The 8,596-nt window shown below is 42.1% G+C and overlaps 1 protein-coding gene across 3 annotated transcripts in view; it reads left to right on the top strand.

Moving 5' to 3' along the window:
- LOC107696660 (zinc finger protein 536-like) overlaps window positions 1-8,596 on the top strand; it is a 199,813-nt gene that overhangs the window by 6,589 nt on the left and 184,628 nt on the right. The window contains exons 1-2 of one of the 3 annotated variants that reach the window (XM_016497116.1): window positions 249-668; window positions 7,839-7,873. The exons of 1 other annotated variant lie outside the window; for it this stretch is intronic. The gene's annotated coding sequence lies outside the window, so the exon portion shown is untranslated. Of the gene's footprint in view, window positions 1-248; window positions 669-7,838; window positions 7,874-8,596 lie in introns of those variants that run through there. One more of the 3 variants, XM_016497118.1, reaches the window with a different exon arrangement.

Genomic DNA, 8,596 nt, shown 5'->3' with positions numbered 1-8,596 from the left:
TTATTATTATTATTACCAAAGCGCTCCCATAATTACAACATAATCATTATATAATCCCACAACAAAGAGTTTATTGAATCAGTAGCTTTTGTCAGCTGCCGGGACACTGAATGTACAATTGCGTTATTCTGCGTGTCGTTCCTCGTGTAGAAAAGCAACATCGGCCTGAGCGCTGAAGTTCAGCCCCAAAAAAGTTTCATGTCCTCACCGAAGTACCTTTTCAGAGGACCTTCTCCCACATCTCTGAGCGCGTGTCTCGACCGCTGTCTGGACCCTTTTCCTCTTTCTGTGATGAAGAGGGAGGTTGTTGGTTAGGCTGCGCGCCCCGCTGAGTGGCAATTTCATCTCATATTTACAGACTGATAAGCTTTCTCGTGCATTTGTTTTAAATATGCGCTCCTGTGTGACGCGTTAGCATATACGAGTGCGAAAAAAGCGCTTCGCGTCTTGGCCGGTCTCTGTTTGTGTGCAGCATGTGTGTGTGTGTGTGTGATTGCGTGCAACATAACCGGCTTATTTACATTAAATACGCCACAAGGTTACAGTGCAGATGAGCGTCATTTTATCACTCATTACTTCTCTCTTATACTGACTGATGCTCGCGCTCTCCGCTCATCTCACTGGACTTTTTCTCGAGGATACAAGACTTCAGATACTTTCCCCAAAAGGTAAGCACATTTATTTCGCAATTGTAGCTATTTGTAGTGTTTTTCCACAGTGTTCTTTAAACGGCGACAGGCATCAAAGCCAATTACGCCTCGTCTGAATAACGGGGCTGACAATGTGAGTGAGGATAAGACAGATTTTAATAAGTGTTTACAGGGAAGTCAAGGTCAATAAGATGATCCGATGGAGTGCATTTCGCCTTTGAGTCTCTCCGTGTGGGGGAAATAGACGATTCGAGATGATATTCCGTGCACCGGGGCTGTGTTATCAAGGGTTCAAGCTTTTAGTCCCATCAAATGCCGCAAGACTCTCTCCGCTCTCTGTGAATGGGCGACAATGGAGTGTCTTTTTAACGGTACAATGCGTTTCACCGTCCACATAGGGGGAGTCCGAACAGACAGATGAGGGGAAATGTCTTGTGATGCTGACCGATCGCTATCAGTGAACGCGTTTATATCGAGAATAAACTCAAAGGCGCTTTTTCATCACTCGGGATGCGCGAGGAACAGTTGGGGAACGGATTCGCGAAGAGGACGATCATAACAGGTCCGAAGCACGCGCGCGTGTGTATATACTTTAACCCCCTCAGCAGTATAAGAAAATGATCAGCTCAATTATGTGGACATGCATCATTATTCAATGAAGACAATCGTTCGCAACGCGTCTTGACGTCCGGATGAATTTAAAGGTAAGAAGTGGCTAGATCAGTAGTAGGCTCGCGGATGGATTTCGCTCGATTCGCTTTCTAAAAGTCAGTTTGTGCTAATGATGTGTGTGTGTGTTATTATATTTCACTATTTGTCTGAAATAGACGCAGTATTAATTGTCTAAGTCGATGTCGCGTAATAAAACGGCTTCATAATCGAAAGCGTTTACTGGAAGCCATTGCACGCGCTTAGATGAACTTACTCTAAAGAAAGGAAAAGAAAAAAAATACACGCCGCTGTATTTTAAATTTGGCTCTTGCAGGGCTAACTTTATTAATTAAGTGTAAAGACACATCGCGCATTATTACTGTAAGGTGGACAGAAGCTTTCCAGGGATGCGCACCAGATTCGCTCGCGTTGGCCAAGCAGAGATATGGAGCTGTAAGAAAGTTTCCTCAAATCTCTGCTCAAACTTTCTCACTTCAGCCCCAAGGGCTTTGCGTTTAGGATTTCAGCTGAAGTGAACACAGATCGGTTGGAGAATTAGGATCAAAGTTACCTGGTGCATGCCATGTGTCAAAACTTGTGAGATGGAAGAGCCGGTGAGACCTGCCATTTTGTGCTGTGATCGACCTCTTATGAACAGAAGCCTTATGATGGCATTCAACAACTGAGGGCTAAATGTCATATCAGACTTAAAAACCTTTTTATCTGCGGGAAAAAACACACGTACATCTCCCCTGGAAATGGAGATTTGAACGACTGTTGCGAACATTGTCGCTTGGGGAAATGATGTTTTATGGAGAAAAAAATAAATAACAAGAAAGTTGTAAGAATTGGAGATTGGGATAGGAATGCGCGCGGGAGTGCGGGAATAATAGAAGAAAAGATAAAATGTTGTATGTTGGCATGATTGTGAGCTGCGTTTCGACACTCAATAAAATCATTCCGCGCATTGTTTTACGCATATTTAGCTACTTCACAAATTGTAACACTGTCAGGGTCAGAATTATAATATGACACATTGCAGCATGCATCTATTGCGCGCACTTCAGGTGGTTAATTCTTTATGAAAGGTCTTTATAAATCTAGCAAAACTGATTTGCTGTCTCATGGATTCAGATCCAGGTGCAGATTTCTCCTGTCACTTTATATGAGATGACCCAAAACTTTTACTTAAGGAAAAGACTATTAAAAACACACACTCTCACACATACACACGCACAGATCCAGCTACTTTTAGTTTGTTTGCATCTTTCATAATGTTGAAATGAGATAACTGTTTTTTCCTCAGGTTCATTGTTCATAGAAAGGGACAAATAGCAGGCGGCACAGATGTACCGTCATTGTTTAACGGATATTATGTCTGTAATAGTGTCTGGGCGTAGACATTTTTGTCAGCTCTTTTCATTTTTCTGATTTGAAATGACATTGTGATGTAGTCAAGTCACACATTCTTTTCAGAATCCCACACAATTCATTTGAAAGGCCAGCATTAACATGACCACAAATATAGCCTTGTAAGCTCCTTTATAAATTAAAATAAATAAATCAATAAACAGTATGTTGGATTATTGTGGACAGTGAGAAAGGGAGAGAAAATAGTCATGCATTACAATTGAGAGGCCATCTGAATTGAGGTGATCGTATTATGTGAAATGTGTGATTTATTTAACAGCAAGATTGAATTGTATTTAATTATGAACTAATCTAAAATTGTTCCTAGACTACAGTATTGATTTGTAATCATTGTCTTTATGCTAAATAATGTGTGTTGTTTTTATGCTACATTTTTAAAAATATTTTACTAATGAGAAAAATAATAACAATAGCTGAGGCACAGGATAGCCACAGTCGTAGAGGTGTTGATGTTGTTGCAAATATTGCTAATTGCAGGATTATTATTTTTTATTAATTAATTATTTTTGGTTTTCACAAACACATTAGCAGCTGAAAATGTATATTGTGCTCACATGGAATTTATCATCTATGAGACAAAATGTTTTTTTTTGGGGAGGAAAAATATCAAACTCGTTTAAATGCAGTGAGAGAGAGGGTGTTATGAAGACCCTTGTGAATACACTCTGCCAGTGCAACTGATAGCGGTTCGATGGGGCTAAACAGACCAAGCCAATCCTGTCAAAATGTCTCCTCCCTGGTGTGTACGCTCTCATTTACATATGCGTCTTGCACTCATTCGGCAGGGAAAGTGTGTGTTGTGTGGCAGAACTTGGCAGCGTTCAAGAGCGTTAGCGTGTCCCTAGGTCTGCGTGCTCGCCGCCGCCGTCACCAGTAACCCCGGTGTGTGGAGGTGCACCTCCCCAGCCTTTGCCACGGCCGAGGGCAGGGCAGTGCCAGCGGGCAGGAGAGACGAGCCTTCTATCTTTCTCTCTCTCTCTCTCTGTCTTCAGGCCCGTCAGTCTCCAGCTTAGCCGGCTGGATCTGTGCTTGAGCCTTGGAGACTTGATCAAACAGCCATTCCACACTTAAATGCCTCCCCGCTCCTTTTAATTGGAGGAAATTGTTTTCCAGATGCCCGGGCCCTAGCCAGGCAACTGGAGGGGGGGGCAGTATGGCAGGCAAGGCCGCGGCTTTTAGGTATTAATTGATATGTGCTGTGGAGACACCGACCCCGTCGTCGCCCTCATTGCCTTCCTCTCCAGCTCTGAAGTCTCAGGCCTTTCCCCTCGTGGCGGAAGAATCCCTAAACACCAGGAGTGTCGCGTTTATTTGTTGGGGGCGTTCACATGATGCTGTTGGATTAACAAATAATGTTAGTGACCTTGATGAGGAAGGTGATGTTAACTCCTGAGAAAAGAATCTATCTTTGTTTAATGACATTTTAAAATATTTTACAATTACGCTCCCTTTTTTTATTGGTGTTGATGGTTCTATAAAGAACCTTTAACATCCATGGAACCTTTCCATTGCACCAAAATGTGCTTTATTGTGGAAAAAGGTTTTTTAGATTTTTAAAATATTCTTCAAACTAAGAAAAGTGTCTCTTTTAAGAATTACTCACTGACGTTCTTTAGGGAACACAAAAATGGTCCTTCTATGGCCTGTGATGACTATCGATTTGGCCCACAATGCCATATCACAAGAGGAGGGATAAAATGCCATTGAAACATATATTCATTTCAAATTTTTATATTTACATTTTTTTTGTTTTATTTTTGCATTTAAATGTAAAAACAATATAAGTGAAACTGATTAAAATGTATTAAAATGTTATTTAAAATTTAAATTTGTATTCATTTTTTTTTCAATGATAGATTTTAATATAACATTTAAATGAAATGTTTACTTTTCAATCAAGTTTTTTTTTTTTGGTGGCCCTTCATCTTAAAAAAGTTTGGCATTGCTGTGAAACTCCCCTTTTGAAACCTTTATTTTTTAAGAGTGTAGACTTTCCCCCCCCCCACATTGTTGTGAATGGTATTATCTCCAAACATCCAAATTTTTAGTGTAAAGTTATGGGTGTGGTCGTGTAGCGATCGCTATAGAATCCAACCTCCTCTGAAAGTACATTTAAAAGAGTGCCTCGCATTACTCCTATGCCTGTCCTTTCCAATTGATTAAGCGCATCATTCCCTGTCATTCAATATCCGCCCGTGTACAGCTGAAGACACAGTTCAGCATGTCACTTCACGTAATATAAATGGGAATGTTCGGTTACTGACAGATGTCAACTTTTGTATTTAACAAATAATTATAGTGGAATAAGGACATTTCGTTATGCACATGTCACTTATAAATGAGTGATGATTTCTAAGGCTTTTCGTAGTCGTTCGAAACAGACAGAGAGAGATAGAGAGGGAGAGGGGGTAGAGGAGTGGAAGTTTTTGAGCGGGCTAATCACAGACGTCAGTCAGTGTGTGATCTAAGAATAAAGAGTGCCCTGACAGATGAGGTGGTGACGGATGATCTTGTCTCCACTGCCTCATGCCAGGGTGCCACCAGAAGGAGCGTCTGTCTGTCTACGGAGCGAGGGAGAGAGAGAGAGGGTCCTTGCTCTACTCCACCCGGAGGCACTTTCCATGAGGAAAATATATAGATAGACTAATGGCGCTTTGAGGAATATTGAGCACTGGAAGGGAAGCATGCGTTACAGTCAAAGTTAGCCCATGCGCAGTTGACAGAACTGAACAGATGTGTGCAGATGTTTGTATCCTGCTAAGTTTTTTTTCCTCCTTTCTCATAATTCTCTCCTGTGGGAGAGGGAATGGGTGGACGAAAATCAGCCCTCCAACACCACACACGCGCTCACACTCTCTCACACATTTTAGAGAGCGAGTGTGTACAGAAAGGCTGTGGGACGTGTGGTCATTATAGAGAGTGTTGAATCGGGCAGGTTTACACAGCCTTGGGAGACACGGTCAGCCTTCGGCTACGGCCTTACTTGATTTCCAGAAATGGGATACCTATTTATCTGACCACCACACCCCACTTTTATTTTTTTTTTATGCCTAGCATCTTATTTTTAATAATTGAGGTTACTGCTGAGTTAACTTTTTTTTATTAAAAAACTAGCAAACAGCTCATTCCTGTGTACTATAAGGCACTGTCTGACACGACAGTTTGCTTTTGAGTCGGTGAGAAGCACAAAATTATAGCCATGTCATCTCAGCAGACAGGGGCTTTGCGCAAACAAGCGACTTCCTGTCAATCACTGGCCGTAAGCAAATGCTATTATGTTGTTTTGCATTCTAATCCAAGCTCTTAAAATAGTGGTAAATATTTGCAGTGCTGCACAGGCACCAAAAATAGTGGCAGATACCTCTGATGGCTGGGTGGTCCACTGTTGAAGCGGAGGGCATCTCTGTTACAAGATGTCTCCAGATAATTGGGGGAGTTTAACAACGCCTACCCTTGAACTGTTTCCAGGTCATGACCCCAACGGGTGCACAAGCCACCCCTGAGTGTGAGGGACTGCAGCCCCCTGGAGGGTGGCCTGGTTTAAATGGACGCCACTGAGAAGTAAAGAGGGACCCTGCACCTTTAATTATGATCAAGAGGTCTTCTCCAAAGGACGGAGGCGTAGCAGTTATGTTGCCTCGTAAATCTGCCTCAGATGCAGTATATTGTGTTGAACTATTACGGTACACTATTATACTGCATATTCAACTGGCTCTTCAGGACCTGATTTGCATAATTGGATCTTTAATGAAACTTGCCTTGTGGAACAAAAAAGGAAAAAAAAAATGAGAAGAGAGATGAAAAAATACATTATAGTATTATAGGCAAACCCCAGCGAGTATTTGTGGTGGGAAGTTGCACTTGTCTAAAATAAAATAAAAAAATAAAAATATATATAAATAAATAATAAAATGAAAGAGAACATGGGAAAAAAAGAGCCTGTTTAAAGGAGTGCATGAGCAGTGAAGTGACCTACGTTATGTACACACCGTCACTTACCAGTACGCACACGCACGCGCACATACATCACTGGCGGGGCTACAAATAGGATGAGAAGTACCTCTGAAAGCTGTACATACTCAGCTAGGTCTCGGGGGTTATTACTACAATAGCTGGATTTCTTTAGCCTGAGGGATTTTAGCTTCTCTGTCGGCACTCATTCCCTCCACTTGTTACTCAGGGAAGATAGGTCCTTTGTAGGGGAGCCCAAGCCGCTCGCATGTCGGAATTCCTTTGCTGCAAATATTTTGACAATTTCCAGTCAGATCTGCGCGGACTGAATTTCTCTCTTGCCTCCGCCACTAGGGGTGCCGTATCAAAAGCGCAATGTGTTATTTTATTTATTTTTCATCTCTGTAGCTGTGTGTGCATAATCACCGCAACGCTTTTACACAAGTATATTTATGTGTTTCCAGACACTTTATAATCCATAACATCTGTTTCGTGCTTATTTGCGACTTAGGATTGTTTTTATTGGTTAATTAAAATGCGTGTGTCTTTTCTTCCTGTTCTTGAGCAGTTGAAGGTTAAAATGCTGATAGTGACCCTTTCGAACAGACGTGACAGTCATGGTTAATGAATTGTTATTTGTCCTATCTTTGAAGGACCTATAATTTAAAAAGTGAAGGAAAGAGAAACCGAGAGCAAAGGAATACGGAAAAGAGAGCGAAGGGAGGGGGAAAAAAAGGAAAAGAGGCGAGCTATTTAGCTGCACTGTAGCAGGAGTGGTTTGTATCCAGGGGGGAAGAGTGTTGTTAATCAGGGAGAGAGGTTAAAAACGGATATTAGCTAAACGATGATGATTTATCATTGGAGGAGGGGGCTGAAAAACACAGAGGTGACTCCACTCCAGAGGCCTGGGAGTGGATCATATGGCTGCTTGGTTCACAGGTGGCTATTAGCGCAATGTTGGAGAGGGGCGGCAAAAGGAGACAGAAAAAGAGGGAGGGAGGGTGCGGGAAAAAAAAAAGTAGTACCACAGCTAGCGGCGAGCTGCCATTTACCCTGTATGTGCAAACGACTCTTTCACTCACTCTCTCCTTTTCCTTCTCCCTCTCTCCCTCTTTTTTTTTTGTTTCTCCATGCTCTGCACTTGGGAACTTTCAGCTGACAGTGTGTCCGGGGTCCTTGGTATCTCACAGGTAGGCTCATGTTATTTTTACTCCCCCCTAATTTCCCCTGAATACGACCCTTTTATGTTTTACACACACCACACACACACACACATGCTCACGCACACACTCACACAGTCACACTAACACACGGTCAGAGTGCTTGTGCTGTTGATTCTCCCGGTAATGATGTCATTGCGATAGTGGAGGAGAGCAAATGTCTCCTGATTCCTCCATTTAACGGCTGGCTGAATTGGCTGATAATGATAGCATTGGCGTCTCCAGCCTTACAGACAGATCAGACCCTGTGAATTAGCAGCTCCTAACCAGAGAGAGAGAGAGAGAGAGAGAGAGAGAGAGATGGCATACGGAGGGGAAAGAGGGAAGCACTGGCACTGGGAAAGAGAGGGAGAGAGAGAGATGTTGAAAGAGAGAGAGGGTGATGTATTTAACATATCTGTGCTGTGCTCTTGAACAGGCTGTGAGAGATCTGTGTGTGGCAGTGCTGATAACTGCCGCTTGATATCAGTTAGGGACATGACTGCCTGTTTGCAAAGCTCTTTAATGCCTCTGCACGTCTGTCCTGCTACTTTGAACTAAATCATGGTCACATCAGGGCCGTATCATTCAATACCTGACCTTAATATTGGAATTTCTTTCACAATTAATATACTTTAAACCATTCAAAATAATAATAATTATTTTAATGGTGATTTTTTTTTTAAATTAATGATTGATTTTATAAATACACTG

This window comes from Sinocyclocheilus anshuiensis, unplaced genomic scaffold (genome assembly GCF_001515605.1).
Source record: "Sinocyclocheilus anshuiensis isolate Anshui unplaced genomic scaffold, SAMN03320099.WGS_v1.1 scaffold502, whole genome shotgun sequence".
NCBI classification, from domain to species: domain Eukaryota; kingdom Metazoa; phylum Chordata; class Actinopteri; order Cypriniformes; family Cyprinidae; genus Sinocyclocheilus; species Sinocyclocheilus anshuiensis.
This window is presented reverse-complemented; position numbering and strand designations above follow the sequence as displayed.